This window comes from Lissotriton helveticus, chromosome 1_1 (genome assembly GCF_964261635.1).
Source record: "Lissotriton helveticus chromosome 1_1, aLisHel1.1, whole genome shotgun sequence".
Taxonomy (NCBI): Eukaryota; Metazoa; Chordata; class Amphibia; order Caudata; family Salamandridae; genus Lissotriton; species Lissotriton helveticus.
In genome coordinates, this window is record NC_136057.1 from 176,902,140 (window position 1) to 176,920,686 (window position 18,547).

Here is an 18,547-nt window from a genome sequence, read left to right on the forward strand (position 1 = left end):
ACGGCCCGAGGGACGGACGGAGACGCTCACAGGTGAGGGTGCTTGGTGGGCTGCCTGGGGTGATGGTCCCCGGAGCGGGGAGGGGCGCAAGAGGCCTTGCAGGTCTGTGGGGGTTGGTGATGGGTCTGTGCGGGGGGGGGAGAAGCCATCGGGCAGTCCTCCTGCGGAGGGTAAACAGGTGGACGGTAAGTTGGTGACGTTGGGGGTGCAGACGGACAAGGCTGGGGAGAAGGAGGACAAAGGGGTGAAGGTCCCGAAAAAGCTGCCGTACATGGGGCTGGCTATGCCGCTGGGGTCACACCTCTCGGAGAAGTTGAAAGAGAAGATTTGGAAACATGAGTTTGTGGACGTCTTTAAGTTGCTCCATAGGGAGGTGCAGGCGAAGGAGGGGTCCAAAGAGGAGGAGTGGGAGCTGACTCGGTGCCCTAGGGTGCCGGTGACGATGGAGAATTGGACGTCGGCTTTCTTGATCTTTGCCAGTGTCTATTGCCAGAGGTATTTGGATAGGGCGATTGCGCTGTTTAAATACATGGATGTCGTTCGTAAGGCCCAGATGCAGTTCGGGGGGTTTGCCTGGCTTAGCTACGATGAGGAGTTTCGGGCTAGGGTCAGCGCGAATCCGGAAAAGTGCTGGGGGGAAGTGGATCAGGAACTTTGGATGCAGTGGATGGCGTCGTCGCACTCCACGGCGTCCACGCATACGGCCAGTGGCCTGCCGGTGGTTTATCGGTCTTTTCAGCCGCGTCCCGCCCAGGGTGGGGCGGGGGGAGGCTCTGTGCCCAGCACCATCGTCTCTGGGCAACAGTCCAAGCCTGGAAGTGTTTCCACGGGGGTCTGTTGGAGCTACAGCAGAGGGTATTGTTCCCGGTACCCCTGTAAATTCAAACACGAGTGCTCCAAGTGCGGCGGGAAGCATTCCCTTACCCAGTGTCTTACCCTTACCACGCCCTCGGAACAGTGGAGGAACGCTAGGGGGCGTGGGCACCCTGGACAGAAGGGCGCCTACTCCGGTTAGGGTGGAGGCGATGGCCCCTTGGCTCTCTTGTTACCCGGATCGGGAGGCGGCTGCGCGGCTTTTCTGGGGTTTCACGGAGGGTTTTAGAGTGGGCTATCAGGGTCCTAGGGAGCGACGTTGGGCCGACAATTTGAGATCAGCGAAGGAACTGCCGGGTGTTGTGGCTGCGAAACTGCAGAAGGAGGTGTTGGAGGGCAGGGTGGCTGGCCCGTTTCCGGACTGGCCTTTGAGCGATCTGATCGTCTCTCCGTTGGGGGTGGTGCCGAAGAAGGAGGAGGGGGAGTTCAGGTTGATCCACCATCTGTCTTGGCCGGAAGGCAGGTCAGTGAATGACTTTATTGCGGAGGAGGACTCTAGGGTGCTTTATGCGTCCGTGGACGATGCGGTCCGACTGGTGAGGGTTTGTGGTCCGGGGGCGGAATTGGCGAAATGCGACATCAAGTCGGCCTTCCGTCTACTGCCTATTCACCCGGCGGATTTTTCGCTCCTGGGCATGCAGTTTGGGGGGGACATCTACGTGGACAAGGTTTTGCCCATGGGGTGTGCCATTTCCTGTGCTCTCTTTGAGCTCTTCAGCACTTTTCTGCAGTGGGTCATGGTCCGGGTCAGTGGGTGCCGTGAGGTTACTCACTACTTGGACGATTTCCTCTTCCTGGGGAAGGCGGACTCCGGGGATTGCGGCAGGGCCCTGTCGCGTTTCCAGGAGGTGGCCTTTCATTTCGGGGTGCCTCTGGCGCCGGAGAAGACAGCTGGTCCTAGCTGTTGCCTCACTTTCCTGGGGATTGAGTTGGATTCGGTGCAATGGATGGTGCGCCTCCCTGTGGCCAAGGTGACGGAGATACTGGCATGCCTGGACTGGGCGGTGGGGGAGAAGCGGATTCCTTTGCGGGCGGTTCAGAAACTTCTCGGTTTTCTCAACTTTGCGTGTAGGGTAGTGCGGGCAGGACTGACGTTCTGCAGGCGGCTCGGCATGGCCATGTCGGGGGCAGTACTTCCACATCACAGAGTCAGGATTTCCATGGGAGTGAGGGCAGACTTGAGGACATGGATTACTTTCTTGCAGGATTTCAATGGTGTGTCCCTGGATTTTGATGAGGAGAGGGCGGTCTGGCAATGCCAAATTTACTCCGACGCGGCTGGCTCGGCGGGGTTTGGTGTTTTCTGGGACGGGAGGTGGTGTGCGGAGGTCTGGCCGGCTCCTTGGTTGAGACAGGGGAGGAGCATTGCCTTTTTGGAGTTCTTCCCTTTGCTGGTGGCGCTGGAGGTTTGGGGGGAGGAGTTTCGGAACAGGTCTGTGCTTTTCCATGTGGACAACATGACTGTGGTGGAGTTGGTGAATCATCAGAGGGCTCGGGACCTGAGAGTGCTGCGTCTGTTGCGGAGATTCATGTTGGCCTGTCTGCGCTTGAATGTGGTGTTTCGGGCTAAGCATGTCCCTGGAGCGAATAATGACATTGCGGATGCTTTGTCTCGTTCGCAGTGGCAGCGTTTTCGACGCCTGGCACCGGGAGCGGATACTTGCAAGACCGAGCTGCCGGCCGGCATCTGGGCCTTGGGGGAATGAGGATGATTGGATTGGTGGAGGGATCGCTGGCTGAAACTACGAGGAGGACATATCGTTTGGCATGGTCGGAATTTAGTGTTTTCATGGGCTGGAACGTGGACAGTGTGGTGGGAACTGAGTCTGATGTGAGGCAAGGGCTGAGACGTTTCGTGCTGGTTTGTGTGGACAGGGGTTTGTCTGCAGCTACGATCTCTGGTAAATTGGCGGGGATATCTTTTTACTGTGTGCTATTTCTGGGGTTTGATCCGACCAAGGATGTGATCGTGAGCAGGATGTTGCGGGGTTGGGGCAGGGAGCGCGGGAGTGGGGGCGGTAGGCTGCGTGAGGCGATCACTTTTGAGTTGCTGGTTCGGCTGGTTGGGGTGTTGCCGGATTGTTGTTACGACCTGGATGAGGCCGGCCTTTTCCGTTTGTGTATGGTGTGGATGTTTTTTGGGGCTTTTCGGGTTTCGGAGTTGTTGGGTTCGAGGAGAATGTCTGGACGGTTGTTCGAAGAGGTCCGGTTGGATGGGGGCCGCCTGGGGATTTGGTTGCGGTGCTCGAAGACTGACCAGTTGGGCAGGGGTAAATGGGTGTGGCTGAATGAGACTGAGGGCGGGGTGGTGTGCCCAGTTTTTGAGTGGAGGTCTTTCTTGAGGTCGGTGAGTGTGGAGCGGGGGGAGATTTTTGTTCATGCATCTGGCGCGAGAGTGACGGCGGGCCAGTTGCTGGCGGTGTTGCGCAAGGCTTTGCGGAGTCTGGGACTGGATGCTTCTGGGTTCGGGACTCATTCATTCAGGATTGGGGCTGCGACAGCTGCAGCCAGGTTGGGGTGGTCCTGGGACAGGATAAGGAGGATTGGGCGTTGGAAGTCCCGCTGTTGCGAGAAGTATGTGCGGAAGTGAGGGTTGCCCGTCGGTTGTTGTTGAGTTTGTCGTTGTGTTCCTGTTTCTAACATCTTTTTCTTCGTAGGTTGCGTGGGTGGACCGGGCAGTAAGACGGTGACATGGATTGTTGGGCACTCCTTCGTGCATTGGGCATCCAAATATGCGGAGCGACAGGTTTACGGCCGTAACCTGGGACTGAAAGGACATTTGCACGAGGTACAATGGTGGGGCAAGGGTGGCATGCGATGGGGGGCACTACTGCCCTGGCTCGCGAAGATGGTCCCACAGAGGGGATGCCCTGATTTGTTGATCATACATCTGGGGGAGAACGACCTTGTGCAGCTGTCCGGTTTGGCTCTCTTGCAACTCATGCAACGGGATCTGGATGTGTTGAAAAGCAGGCTTGCAGGGACCTGCATTGCCTGGACGGAGTTGGTCCCCAGAAAAGTGTGGAGAGGGGCTATGAAGCACGGGGCGATCGAGAAGGCTCGAAGGAAGCTCAACAGGGCCATGAGACTTTACTGCGGTGACAATGACATTAAAGTAATTGCGCATGAAGGGATTTGACTTGCGGAGCCGTTAGTTTTTAGGGACGACGGGGTGCACTTGTCGCAGTTGGGCAATGCTTACTACATGATGGAGATGAGGGATGTGGTGAGCAAGTTGTGGAACGAGGCTATCTGGTGTCCCAGAGTGTGATGGTTGGCGAGCGTGGCGGACCGGGACCCCTTGGAGGGGGGGGTGGGGCAGTGAACCGCCCTACAGGGGGTTTCACTGGTTGGCGGTACTTGAAGGGACAAGGGGGTCAAGAGCGGGCACACCCATCCCTTGGGGGGGAGTTCTTAGGGGGGATAGAAGCGTGAATGGCAGGACGCAATGAGTGGGCTGGATGACAAAGGATGAGGGGCAGGAAGAAAGCATGGTATGGAGCCTCTAGGGCTTTGTGATGAGGTGGAACGAGTGAAACGAGTGAGGGGGAGTGTGAGTGGGGGTTTTGATGTTATTACCTGTTTATGTTTACTGTTTTTGTACAGATTACGCAGTTTCTGGTCTAATAAAATGGCCTTTTACGCTAACACTGCGTGGTCTGTTTATTGCGCGATGCCGGGCCCCGGGGGAAGCAAAGTCGCAGACTAGTCTTCCCCCGGGGTCATTCGCGCTGATAGGCCAGGTAGGGGAAGGGGAGGAGTTAGGGGTTGGGGGATATAGGCGCAGGGGAGGAAGGGAACTTCCTCTTCCTGCGCCTGGCACCATCGGGAGGGTCACGAAAGGCCACCCACCCACCCGGCAGTTGGAGGTGGTTTGTAGGGTTGGCGTTGGCGTTGCCAGTTTAGGCCAGAGCTGCGTTAGGCGGTACTTGAAGGGACAAGGGGGTCAAGAGCGGGCACACCCATCCCTTGGGGGGGAGTTCTTAGGGGGGATAGAAGCGTGAATGGCAGGACGTAATGAGTGGGCTGGATGACAAAGGATGAGGGGCAGGAAGAAAGCATGGTATGGAGCCTCTAGGGCTTTGTGATGAGGTGGAACGAGTGAAACGAGTGAGGGGGAGTGTGAGTGGGGGTTTTGATGTTATTACCTGTTTATGTTTACTGTTTTTGTACAGATTACGCAGTTTCTGGTCTAATAAAATGGCCTTTTACGCTAACACTGCGTGGTCTGTTTATTGCGCGATGTTTGTCTTGATTCAAAGTGCTTTGTCCACACAAAATGAATGCATGCACACTCACTCCCACGCAGGAAGGAAATGCTGGTGTGCTTTTGGGGTGTCCTATAGTCCTTTTGTGTGTTACTCTACCTGTTTTTGTTATCTAGGCATTCATTTCCTCATTCTAGGAACTTCCAATGCCTGAAAATGGGCACTTTGTGGTTTTTTGTGCATGTTCTATTTATTGGGTGCAGTATTTACCACATGCGCTAAATAACACACATTAGGTATTTAACGTAAGCGCTAAAATCACCATTCTGTGGTGCACAGTAAAAACTCATAATCAGTGTTATTGATCATATTGTTCACCAAACCTCTTGGAATTGGTATTTACCCGATGTGCAAGTTTGGTGGTTTTTACCACCACACTGGTAATCAAGGCCTATATCTTTTAAGCCAAAATATAAACAACCTTGAGACTTAACTGTAGTCACTGCAGAGGCGCCATGCTCTGCCCGCTTTAAGAAAAGCATGAGTGTCTCTGTAATTAACAAGGCCTAGTTGCCAAGATCTCAAAGTGCAATCTAAAGCATGAATAACTAATTGTTGGTGGTCAAGGCGAGATTTTCTGGCAGAAGCAATTTGGATTTGACTGAGTGTGAAATGCCCGGCTTCCATCGCACCATTTGGAAAGGAGGCTCTTAAATTGAAGAAGAGATTCATTTCAAGGCCCTCGCCGCACATTTCACAATTCTTCCTCTAACTCGAACAAGAGAAACAACAACTGTAAGTGGCCAGAGCATCCGCCATCGAGGGTCCTTAGCGCGCCCAATTAGGCCGACAGCTCGGGCGCCTTAATGAGGGCGACTCAGCGCGTCCTAAGATAGAGCTCATCGTGATCTTGGATCAGAAGAGTGTGCGAGGGAAGGAGCAGGAGGGCAGCAGCAAGGAGGCTTGAAAAGAAAGTTTTCAAATGCAGCTAATGTAGAACATGATAAAGAATGATTCAATGATACCGACTATCCCCCTCAATCCTTTCAGATCTGCAAGACACAACAGAAGAGGGGTCATCATTAACTACCTTAGCAGGGGGGACCATATTGCATCGGGGGCACTTCTCGAGCCTCACATGCCGCCTTTCCTGACTGCCCAGCTGTCTCCTGTCTCCCCTCCCGCCGCCGCACCTCATTCACCAACTAGCGGCCGCAGTGAGGAGGGGGGCCCAGGGGCATCGGGACTACAGATCCCAGACGTCCTAGCGGCGGGAGCCGCCGCCACACGCATTTCCAGCGCCAGGAGGCGCACAAAAAGGAACACAGCCCCCGCGTCGCGGGATCGCGCGCGGGTCTGCGCCGGGCTAAGCCCGGGCAAAGGGCGGACCGTCTGTGGCCATCCGGTGCAGAAGGAGGCAGGGCTGGGCCATCCCCCCTTCAACTTGTCATCCAAGGTACTGTGCACTCATTGCGTGTTGCCCCAGATTTATTGGCTATATTAATGGGCAAAAGGAATGAGGCTGTTGGAGGGGTGGCTAAGGGAGGGAAAAATGCCAAGAGGCCGAAGGTAAAGACTCAGAAAAAGCATCTGCTTCATGCGGGTAGCAATTGTGTCATGGACCGGATTGATAGTTTGGTGCAAGACTGTGAGGACCTTTTGACTTCTGCTCCGGACACTAATGAGAGGGTTACAGAGGGTGGGAGTAATGCGCCTATCATTGCAGGAAAGGCCCAAAAGAGGGGCATTGCGGTCATCCCTGAAATGTTTTTGAGTAAACCTAGTGCAGGGAGCGTGACCAAACCTGTGATTTCTGAGGAAGGGGGCTTTAACCCAGTCATAGATCAGCCCCATCCAGCTCCCGCCTGTAGTCCCAATGATATAATTACTTTGCCTTGTAGTAACAGGTTCTCAATACTAGCCCAAATAGAAACCCACCATCCCGAAGCCAGCTCAGAAGGGCTTGTGTTAGTTCCTCCCCTAAGCGAAGGTGTACTCAATGTGCCCGGTTCTTTTGAGGCTCATCGGCAAATGGAGACAAATGTTAACCCATTGGCCGAAGTTGTAAAGCACCTCTGTGACCTGGTTGAAGGAATGCAGGCCAAAATTGAGCGGTTGACAGATGTGGTAAATAGCTTGAGGGCAGATCCAGGCTTATGACATTGCTCAAAAGGTCTTGTAGCGACTCAATCCTCTGGCCTAAATAGATTGCAGGTGGGAGATCGTATCAAGACCACTCCTACCCTCCCAACTCCTATGGGTGTTTTTCAACCACGAAGTACCACTCTTAGCGAGCTGGCTAGATCAGGAAGAGGAGTTCCCCATACTAATTGTGAATGTAAAGGGAGTGGTGTAGCAATCTCAGGAAGTAAGCCAGCTGGGAAAGTGGCCAGTGTTTGTACTGTAACAGCAAGCCCCGCTGTACAGAAATTAGCAAGATTCCAACAAGTCACCAAACCAGTTCCACCTAGTACGTATGTTGCCCATTGTAATCCCAACCCAAATAAGCCGCCTATGGTGTACCTGGTTAATACTCCCAAATTGAGTCTCGGCAGCGACCACAAATCCACTGAATCTCTAATCAATAAAGCTATTCATTGGATTAGGTATGTCAGAGGCTGTAGGTCTGTCATTAGGGAGGATATCAGCAGTGCTAAGAGGCTTAGCTTCCCGGGGGATACATACAACTGTATTGGTCTAACTTTCGAAAATCCTAGGTTGGTAGGAGACCTAATCAACCTAGAATTCAGAACATGCTCCCCGGATCACTCCAGGATCCAACTGAGATACACCCCCCCAGATTTGGCTGACTAAAAAACAAAAGTCTATTGTGGCCAATCCCGGGGCGAGCTCTAGTTTGGATTGTAATGATTGACTAATGGCAGAAGTTGCACAAGTGGAAGATAGAGTTGCAATTAATAGGGAAAAGTCTGCCTCAGGTAGAACTTCCCTCTCGTGTATCTCGCTTCCTTTACCACTTTTTTCCTCACCCTCCTCGTTGATCATGCCATCTAATATTCCAGATATAACACTAAATGATGCCTTTGTACCTGACTCTGGGAACCCAGGATCTATCATCTCGTGGAATATAGCTGGCCTGAAATCTAAATTAGACTCTCCGGAATGGGCAACATTCATCAGAAAGTATGAAATATGCCTATTCCAGGAGACTTGGTTGCTGGACACATTGCATTTTTCAGGCTATCTGAATTATAGTATCCCAGCTGAAAAGAGAGGGAGAGGCCGCCCGTCTGGAGGCCTGACAATATGGGTTAGGCAGGACCTTCATGTTACAATCAAGCCCCTGCCTACTAACCATAAGGATTTACAGATTCTAAGGATAGAGTCCACTAACAAGAAGCCTATCTATATCTATAATCTGTACGCCCGAAGTACCGGGGGGAAGAAATCTGAAATACTAGCCCTCTTGGAAGACCTGATAGAACGACACTCGCCCAAAGCTGACATAATTATTGGAGGTGATTTTAATGTAATCTTTGAGCCTCTTTCATGTGACAACTGGAACATATCTGACGAAGAAGATAGGGAATGGGGTGTACCCAAACTCGATCTGGAGCCAATTAAAAGGTGGACAGAAATAGTGACTCAACTCAACTCAATCTGTCTAAATAAAGGCTTAAGATCAACAAATGGTAGAACCGCTGGAGATAAACTAGGGGCCAACACACTCAGGAGTGGGTCACGCCAGAGTAGAATAGACTATATCCTGGTCAGTCTGGGTTTATGGCGACATCTTAAGGATATGTCAATTGTTGATAGGGTTGAAAGTCATCACAATCCCCTATGTATGATACTTACTTACTGGGAAGTGCCCGCCGGCGATCAAGGGGAGCTGGGTACTAATTTTCCCATTGATATCGCCATTTCAAATGATATGCGCCACGTCCGTTGGTAAAAGGTTTCGACCATTCAAGAGAATATTGATTTTATATCAATCAAGCTAGCTCAAGCAACAATTGACTTTGGTGTAATATCCAAAGAGGGCCTACTGGCTCCTGCACTAGAAAAGGGCACTAGGATCCATGAGTCTTTCTTTGAAGAGTTAAGAAGCTTATTTGTTAGGCCTACTAAACGAAATGGATCACGCATCTCACAGCCACCACAATGGTATTCAGGGCAATGTAGGCAGGCCCGCTTAGAATTGGGTAGAGCTATCAAAAGCGGATCAAGCGGGAATATTCGTCTCGCAAGGGCATCGTATAAGAGTGCAGTCTCTAGATCCAAACGTGCCTGGGACGAGCAGAGATGGCAAGACTTAAAGGAGGCCGGATCTCAGAAAGATTCGCGCAGGTTCTGGAACATTTTCAAATGGGGAAGTGAGGGCAACCCGGATAAGCCTCAGAACTGGGTCCCCCAAGACGAATGGGTAGCCTACTTCAAACCTCAATATGCAAAGGGTGAGGCTTTAAACCCAGTCATGGAGTTACCACTCATACCTTTTTTGGAGGATCCATTCACCCATGGAGATGTGTACTGTGCCCTAGACCTAGTCATCCCTGGTAGAGCGCCAGGTATTGATGGCATACCAGCGGATTTATTTCTGCATGACAAAGAATCCTGGGGCACATACATACTCCTCTTGGCTAATGTGGTTGCGAGGGGCGCTCCAATTCCCCATTCTTGGAACGGGGCCAAAATTATTCCTGTATTTAAAAAAGGGGATAAATACTAACCGGATAATTATCGGCCCATCAGCCTAATTGACACCACCCAAAAAATCTTTGGCAGGCTGCTCCTCAACAAAGTATTGGAGTAGGAGAGGGAACAGAACAACTTATCCCATTTGCAGGCTGGCTTCAGAATCTCAATCAGCACAGTCGACCAGGTCTTGCATTTTGCTATGCTGTACTGGAAGACTGTGGTGATTGGAAGGGGTAGTCTATATGCTGCCTTCATTGATCTTAGAGCAGCATTTGACTTGGTTCCCCGCTCGACTTTATGGAGCCTTCTTAAAGACATGGGCATGCCTGGGCCCCTACTTTCACTGATCAAAAGACTCCATGAGGAGAATTTTGCTCAGATTAGGTGGGGTAGTCCTGGCAATGTCACAACCCAGTTCCCTGTAGAAACCGGAGTGCGCCAAGGCTGTGTCTTGGCGCCAACCCTTTCCTCTATGTACATTAATGACGTGGCCAAGCTATTGATTGACTCTAATGTTGATGCGCCCTGCCTTGCAGGAGCCAAAGTCCCCATTTTAATGTTTGCTGACGATTGTCTGATAGTATCCAAAACCCCGAGCGGGTTGCAAAGGGCTTTATTGATTTCTGAAAAGTTTTGCACCGCTCGAGGTTTGGAAGTAAACGTTTCAAAATCTAGGTTCATGTCTTTTAATGCGTCAAAATCTTTTAAGGGCACTGTAAGAATGAATGAATTACCTCTTGAGAAGGTCCAGGCTTTTAGCTATCTGGGAGTTTGTATCCAGCACGACCTAACTTGTAAACACCAGGTTGAACTGGCTACCTTTAAACATCGCCAGCTCGCAGGAGCTCTAAGCGTGGAACACTCAAGGGGCCAGATGTAGGTGTCCAAATACCGGTCGGAAACGGCCGAAAATACCGATTTTCGGCCGATTCCGACCGGTATTTGGACATTGGTATGTAGGGGCATGTAAAATTACAGAATCAGTAATTTTACTGATTCTGTAAATTTACCGAATCGGTAAAATACCGAATTGGTAAAATTACCGATTCTGTAATTTCAGATGTAGGTAGCACTGTTTTCAGTGCTACAAGGGTTTAAGAATTCTTAATTTACCACCAACTAGTAGTTGGTGGTAAAATAAGAAAACCATTTAAAAAGCATTTTTTTTGCATTTTAAACAGTGCCATGTTGCAGACATACATGCCCTAAGGGCATGTATGTCAGCAACATGTGCACCCATGCACAATTGAGGGGTGCAACAGGGTGTCAAAGTGACACCCTGCCACCCTTCAATATTTCCCCCAATTACCGAATAGGTATATACCGATTCGGTAATTGACATTGATTCCTATGGGTCTCCAGACCCATAGGAAACAATGGCAGTTACAGACTCGGTAAATACTGATTCATTAATTACCGAATCATACCGATTCGGTAATTAATTCGGTAAATATACCTACATCCCGATTGCCAGTTCTTAAATACCGAATCGGTATGATTCGGTATTTAAGAATCGGTAATCGGGGATTACCTACATCTGGCCCCAAGGTCTCTTACTAAGCCGATAGCCCCTGTTTTATCAGTTTACAACGGCAAAGTAGTCAGTTCTGCCCTTTATGGAGTAGAAATATGGGGGTCTGAGAATTTAAGGGGGATAACAGCTTCTGAAAATCGTTTCTTAAGGAACTTAATTAAATTACCTCAGAGCACCCCTATGAGCCCTTTATTATACGATTTGGGTCTGTGCCCAATAGCCCTTATAGGGCCAGATGTAGGTAGCCAAATACCGGTCGGTAACGGCCGAATTCGGCCGTTACCGACCGGTATTTGGCTTTTGAGATGTAGGTGGTTCAGAATTTACAGAATCGGTATATTTACCGATTCGGTAAATTTACCACTTCGGTATTTTACCGAATCGGTAAATATACCGATTCTGTAAATCCATATGTAGGTGGGACTCTTCAGAGTCCCAAAGGCCCTACAAATTCGGTATTTTAACACCCAATCCAATTGGGTGTTAAAATACCGAATTCAGGTGTGCATGCACATGTGGGCATGCACACCTAGCCATGTGACAGACAGACATGCCCTTAGGGCATGTCTGTGTGCCACATGGCGCACATGCCTATTTTTGGGGTGCCAGAGGGTGTCAAAGTGACACCCCCTGCACCCTTGCTAAAATCGGTATTTACCGATTCTGTAATTACAGAATCGGTATTGCCCATTGATTCCTATGGGCTTCACAGCCCATAGGAATTAATAGGAAATACCGATTCAGTATTTCCAGATTCGGTAAATACAGAATCTTAACGATTCGGTATTTCCACATTTGGAAATACCTACATCTCCCCCCTTCATATTTACCACTTCTTAAATACCGAATCGGTAAAATTCGGTATTTAAGAAGTGGTAAATCAATCCTACCTACATCTGGCCCATAGTGTCTTATTTATTTATTTATTTATTTATTTTTGACATTTTTAAAGCGCACTGTTACCCAGAGGTGTCCTGGCACTGGGTGATCACTAGTATGCGTGTGTTGAGGACTTAGTGTGTAAAGAGCCACGTTTTAAGAGCTCTCCTGAATGACAGCAGGTCAGAAGTCTGTCTGAGGCTCAGCGGCAGCGCGTTCTAGGACTTTGCCGCACCCAGGGAGAAGCTCCTGCCCCCCCAGCGAGCTTTCCTGACTCCAAGGACTACCACCAGCCCCTGCTCAGCCGACCTTAAGGGTCTTGCAGGTTTGTACCACTGGAAGAGTTGCTTCATACAGTGGGGGCCTAGGCCATGGAATGCCTTAAAGATCACGCAGAGCGCTTTAAAAACTATTCTTTTACGTACTGGTAGCCAGTGTAACTTCACCACATCCTGTGCTACCGAAGCAAACTTGGGTGTCCCCGTGATCAGGCGGGCTGCTGCATTCTGCAGAATTTGGAGTTTGTTCAACAACCCCTGTTGGGCATTCAGCAGGAGGCTGTTGCAGTAATCCAGTCGGGACATCACCAGTCCTGTTACGACTGTTTTCCTATGTTCGTCCGCCAGAAACGGCAAGACTTTCCGAATGGTTTTTAGCACAAAGTGGGTTGCTGAGGACAGTGCATTAATTTGTGGCCTGAAGGACAGAGAGTCGTCCATTAGTACCCCCAGGTTTTTGACCTTCGCCACCGGCGAAGGGGGGGTCCCCATTTCCTCTGGCCACCATCGTGGGGACCAGAAGTTGTCTCTGGACCCAAATAGCAGCACTTCCGTCTTTGCTGAGTTGAGTTTCAGGCAGTTTCCTGCCATCCAGTTGCTGACCTCCCGCATGCAATCGCTAAACATGTCAGCTGTGCTTTCTGTTTCACCCGGGAGCAGCGACACCACAATCTGTGTGTCGTCTGCGTACGATGTAAGGTTAAAACCAAAGGATCGAATCACTGGTGCCAGGGTGGAGACATACACGTTAAAAAGGGTCGGACTCAGGGAGGACCCCTGGGGAACTCCGCATGGGAGCACAAATGGGTCAGATTCTAAGTCCCCTAAGGCCACCGTCTGAGTCCTGCTGGATAGGAAAGCCTGCAAGATCTTGAGAGCCTTTCCTTAAATCCTGCAGGCCCCCAATCGGTCCACCAGTAGCTTATGGTGGACCGTATCGAAGGCCGCAGACAAGTCCAGCAGGATCAGAGCGGCTCTGCCACCTGCATCCATCACCATTCTTATGTCTTTAGCAGACTTGATCAGCGCCGATTCCGTGCTGTGCCCCGCCCGGAATCCATGCTGAGATGGATCTAGACGCTCTCCTATCCCCAGGAAGGTGCTCAGCTGTGTGTTTAATATGCCCTTCATGATTTTGGCTGGGAGGGGTAGCCTGGCGATAGGGCGATAATTGTTCAAGTCGGTTACATCAAGGTTGGACTTTTTTAGGAGGGGCAGAATGGATGCATGTTTCCATCGTGAGGGAAATTCCCCACTGTCGAGCATGATATTAAACAGTGGGGTCAGTCCAGCAGCAATGGTAGATGGTGCTAATTTTGCAATCGTGGCTGGGCAGGGGTCATGAGGGGAGCCTGATTTTATCCTTTGTAGCTGGTTCGCTACCTCCTCTTCACTAATTGGGGTGAAATTGAGAATTTTTTCCATTTTGCTATCAATCTCTGGGTTTGTGTCTGGACCATGAGTCCTGACTTGGTTGTCCAGAGAGTAGAACATATTTTTCACCTTTCCCAGAAAGAACTTGGCCAAGTTTTCACATAGTTGACGACTTGGGGGTATCTCCATTGGTTTGGGGGTTGCTAGAGATGACACCGTACAGAATAGTTCCTTTGGGGAGTTACTAGCTTCCTTGATACGTTTGGAGAAAAACGCACGTTTAGCCTTTCGGATCATCTCTTTATAAACTCTCAGTTCGGCGTTGAGTAGTTTTTTGTCCGCCTCCCTGTAGTTTATCCGCCAAGATCTTTCCAACTTTTTGCAGAGAACTTTGTGATCCCTAATCTGTTCAGAGAACCAGGGGGCAGAAGGCTTTGAGCGCGTGGAATGATACATTTTAGGGGGTGCCAGTTGCATGCATGTTGCATCGAGCCAACTGGTGTAAGCTGTGGCCGCCTCCTCCACATTTTCTGAGGGGGGCGTAATTGAGGTTCTCAGTATGCCTTCAAGCGCCTCGCCTTCTATGCTTTCCCATTTCCTGATCTTTCTGGGTGGAATTTTAACCTTGCAAGAGCTCGAAGGGGGGGCTAGAGTAATTTCAAAGTGGACTGCGGCGTGGTCGGACCAGGAGACCGGCTGTACTGTTGTGACTTCTAGGTTGGGATGGTTGGAAAAAATCCCATCTAGGGTGTGTCCTGCCTTGTGTGTCGGGCCACGGACCCTTTGCTTCAACTCCACCCCATGCAGCAGTTCGATAAGATCCTGAGTATCTGAGTCTGCACCGCACTCAAGATGAAAGTTAAAATCCCCCAGTAATGTAAAGGACTTAGCACATATCGCTTCTTCGAGCAGACTATTCAGAGCCGTAAAAAATGGTGCTTTAGCCCCCGGGGGCCTATAAAGTAGGCAACCTCTGAGGGTTTGGTGATCAGATAATATAAAATTAAAAACTAGTGCTTCTTCTAGGTCAGTTGCTCCCGGCTGGAAGGACCCTCTGACTGATTTATGATAAATAATCGCCAGGCCCCCTCCTCTCTTCCTTTCTCTATTCTGAGTAAAACAGTTGTAATCCGGGGGAGTGGCTTTAACGATGTCTGAGCCCGACGCTGCGTCTGTCCAGGACTCTGTAATGAATGCTATCATCACTTTAGAATTCTGTATTAGATCCACCAGTTCTATGCTGTGTTTCACCAGGGATCTGGCGTTAAGCAGCAGACATTTCACTGTGGCGTGCTCTTTCCTCTCAATAGTTTTGTGTAAAACCCTGGGGAGTGCAATAGGTTGCCAGCGTAGATTAGGCAGGGCTTGCTTACAGTTTGCGCAGTGATGAGGGTTGGTCGGCACATCTTCCCCCATTTTCATAGAAACCCATCCTGTTATACTGGTGTTGCCCCCCAGCGCCCACAGGGTATTACGGGTATAGGCATACCGTATAGCTGATTTTAAATGCATCGGACCAGGGGTCCTGGCTCTGGGCGCGTGTCCGGCGCGGACGGGCCCAGACGGGCTTGCCTTTGGCGCGCCCGCTGCGCTCGTCCGCTGCGCTTCCTAGGCCAGGGTGCATTTTATGCAGGCAGGGTCGGGAGGGGCGGAGCACTAGTCTGCTCGCCCGGCTCCCGGTCCTCACTAAAGATGGCGGGAACAAGATGGGGCGATTTCGCTCGGGTTCGAGCCCTTCATGTGCAAAATGCCAAATTAAAATCCTAAAGTGAATTCGCGTTTTTAAAAATACAGGTAGCAGCAGAAATAAGTAAAAGTATCCAGATCCCGGCTTCCGCCTCAGGACCGATTAAAACACCACACACACTCGCAATCAGCGGTGAAGTGTTTTCGCAGGGTTTTTATGCAGGCAGGGTCGGGAGGGGCGGAGCACTAGTCTGCTCGCTTGGCTCCCGGTCCTCACTATAGATGGCGGGACCAAATGGGGCGATTTAGCTCTGGTTCGAGCCCTTCATGTGCAAAATGCCAAATTAAAATCCTAAAGTGAATTCGCACTTTTAAAAATCCAAGTAGCAGCAGAAATAAGTAAAAGTATCCAGATCCCGGCTTCCGCCTCAGGACCGATTAAAACACCACACACACTCGCAATCAGTGGTGAAGCGTTTTCGCTGGGTTTTTATGCAAATCCTAAAGTGAATTCGCGCTTTTAATATTGGATGTTTTATATTGGAGGCGACTTTGAACCACGCCTGAACTGGAAGTATACACTAGGGGTTTGCTGGATGTAATAAAAAGCGATACTTCCCAAAAAATTAAGTGGTTAGGTCACATTCGGGGTGCATTAAGGGATCTAGGTCTCGGGGAACTGTGGGACGATCCAGGAAATGTTAGGTTTCCTTCGAAGAAGGTTCTCAAAGACCTGTATTGGAAGTCTGTGGCTTCGAAAACTTTTAGGAACACAGCTCCCCTCTCCCTGACTGGTATGTTCCTGGATTTTAAAGACGGGCCAAATTTGGAAGCCTTCTGGGATGTTATCTCAAAACCCCTAGACAGGAAGCTTTACTTCCAACTGAGAATTGGGAGCTTACCAGTAAGGACGTTCACTAACAGATGGACTAGTGGGGGCATGACTGCCTGTCCAGCCTGTTCATCCACATTGGAAACTACTAGCCACCTGTTATTCGAGTGCTCTGCGTATCTAGTTCCCCGTAGGATTTGGTTACGCCCAGTGTGTAGGCTACTGGGCACAAGGAGTGGGCTCCTTGCTGTTAGATTAATCCGCACCTGTGTCCACCCGCCTCTACACATAGCTGTGGCCAAATATTTAGGTTGGGCATGGACAATTCAAAAGAGTCTGTTGGCAGCTTACATTTTAACCTTGAGGCGAAAAAAACCTTTTTGATTATGTAATGTGTTTAAATTTTACTTCATATCGGCTGTTGTACCAATGTCATCTTTTAATGAAATTCTAAATTTTATCACTATTTCTTATTTTTAATGACAAATTTTATATGTACTATATGGTTTTATGACATTTGTCGAATAGAGCTTGCTTGATTTGATATGATTTGAACCTTAGCAGTGTCCCTCTCTCCCAGGACCCATCCTTTTCTCTCATCACACCCCGTCTTAAATGCACACTCCTCAACTGTAGATCTGCCTCTAGACATGTGGTGGATATAGCTGACCTTATCATCTCACAGAAATTAGACCTGTTATTGCTAACCGAAAACTGGCTTACTGATTCCTCCACCCCTCCTATTGACATCCTAGTTCCCCCTAACTACGACATCATCACACTGGACAGAATTGATTAGATAGGGTGAGGTATAGCCTGTATACATCGTAGCAACGGATCACTGAAATAATATCGAGGGACAGAATATCGACCAACAAAAATATCGTTGAGAAAATATCGAGAGACAAAATATCGAGTTTCTATCTACAAACAGGTAAGTACAAAAATATCGAGTTAAAAATATCGTTTACAAAAATATAGTTGTAAAAAATATCGACTTTAATAAAAACAATGTTTAATTACATTAATATAAAAAATTAATTACTAAAATATACTTAACAATACTTAAAATAACTTTTAATAATTAAATAATTAATGAAAGTAAAAAAATAATATTTTTTTAATCATATTTCTTAAAACATATATATATATAGTAACAACATTTAATTAAATAATAGCCAATATTATTAACGTACAAATACAAAAGAGTAAAAATTACTATTCCCACTCCAGTGGGTGCAACAGTAGGGAAAGCGTTGGATAGCGTAGGGGTTAAAATTACTATTTCCACTCCATAGAGTGCAACAGTGGATATATGACGTTACAACGCAACTTTTACAACGCACTACCATTACAACGTAAGTATTGGTAAGTATATAATAATTTTTATAATTTAAAATATTTAAAAATAATTTATTATAATTTAATTTAATTTCATTTCATTAAATTAAATTAATGTAAATTTAATTTTATTTTATTTTTACACTGTACCCCAAAAACCCAAAACTGACCCTGAACCCTAAAAAAAACCCTTTACCCAAAAACCCAAAACTGACCCTGAACCCTAAAAATACCCCTTTACCCAAAAACTAAAAACTGACCCTGAACCCTAAAAATACCCCTTTACCCAAAAACTAAAAACTGACCCTGAACCCTAAAAATACCCCTTTACCCAAAAACTAAAAACTGACCCTGAACCCTAAAAATACCCCTTTACCCAAAAACTAAAAACTGACCCTGAACCCTAAAAATACCCCTTTACCCAAAAACTAAAAACTGACCCTGAACCCAAAAAATACCCCTTTACCCAAAAACTAAAAACTGACCCTGAACCCTAAAAATACCCCATTTACCCAAAAACTAAAAACTGACCCTGAACCCAAAAAATACCCCTTTACCCAAAAACCAAAAACTGACCCTGAACCCTAAAAATACCCCTTTAATTTAACATAATTAGCAATTAATCAATTAAATTAATTACCAATTACATTTTAATTAATTAACAAATATTTTTTAATTAACAATTAATTAAATATTACTACCAATTATTGAATTTACATATTTAATTAATTATAATTAAATTACTTCCCACCCTATTCCCCTATAAACCCACAACCCGCTACAGGAAATAAATTATTTAAATTTACACAATTAGCAATTGATCAATTAAATTAAATAAATTACCAATTAAAAATTACCAATTACATTTTAAATAATTAAC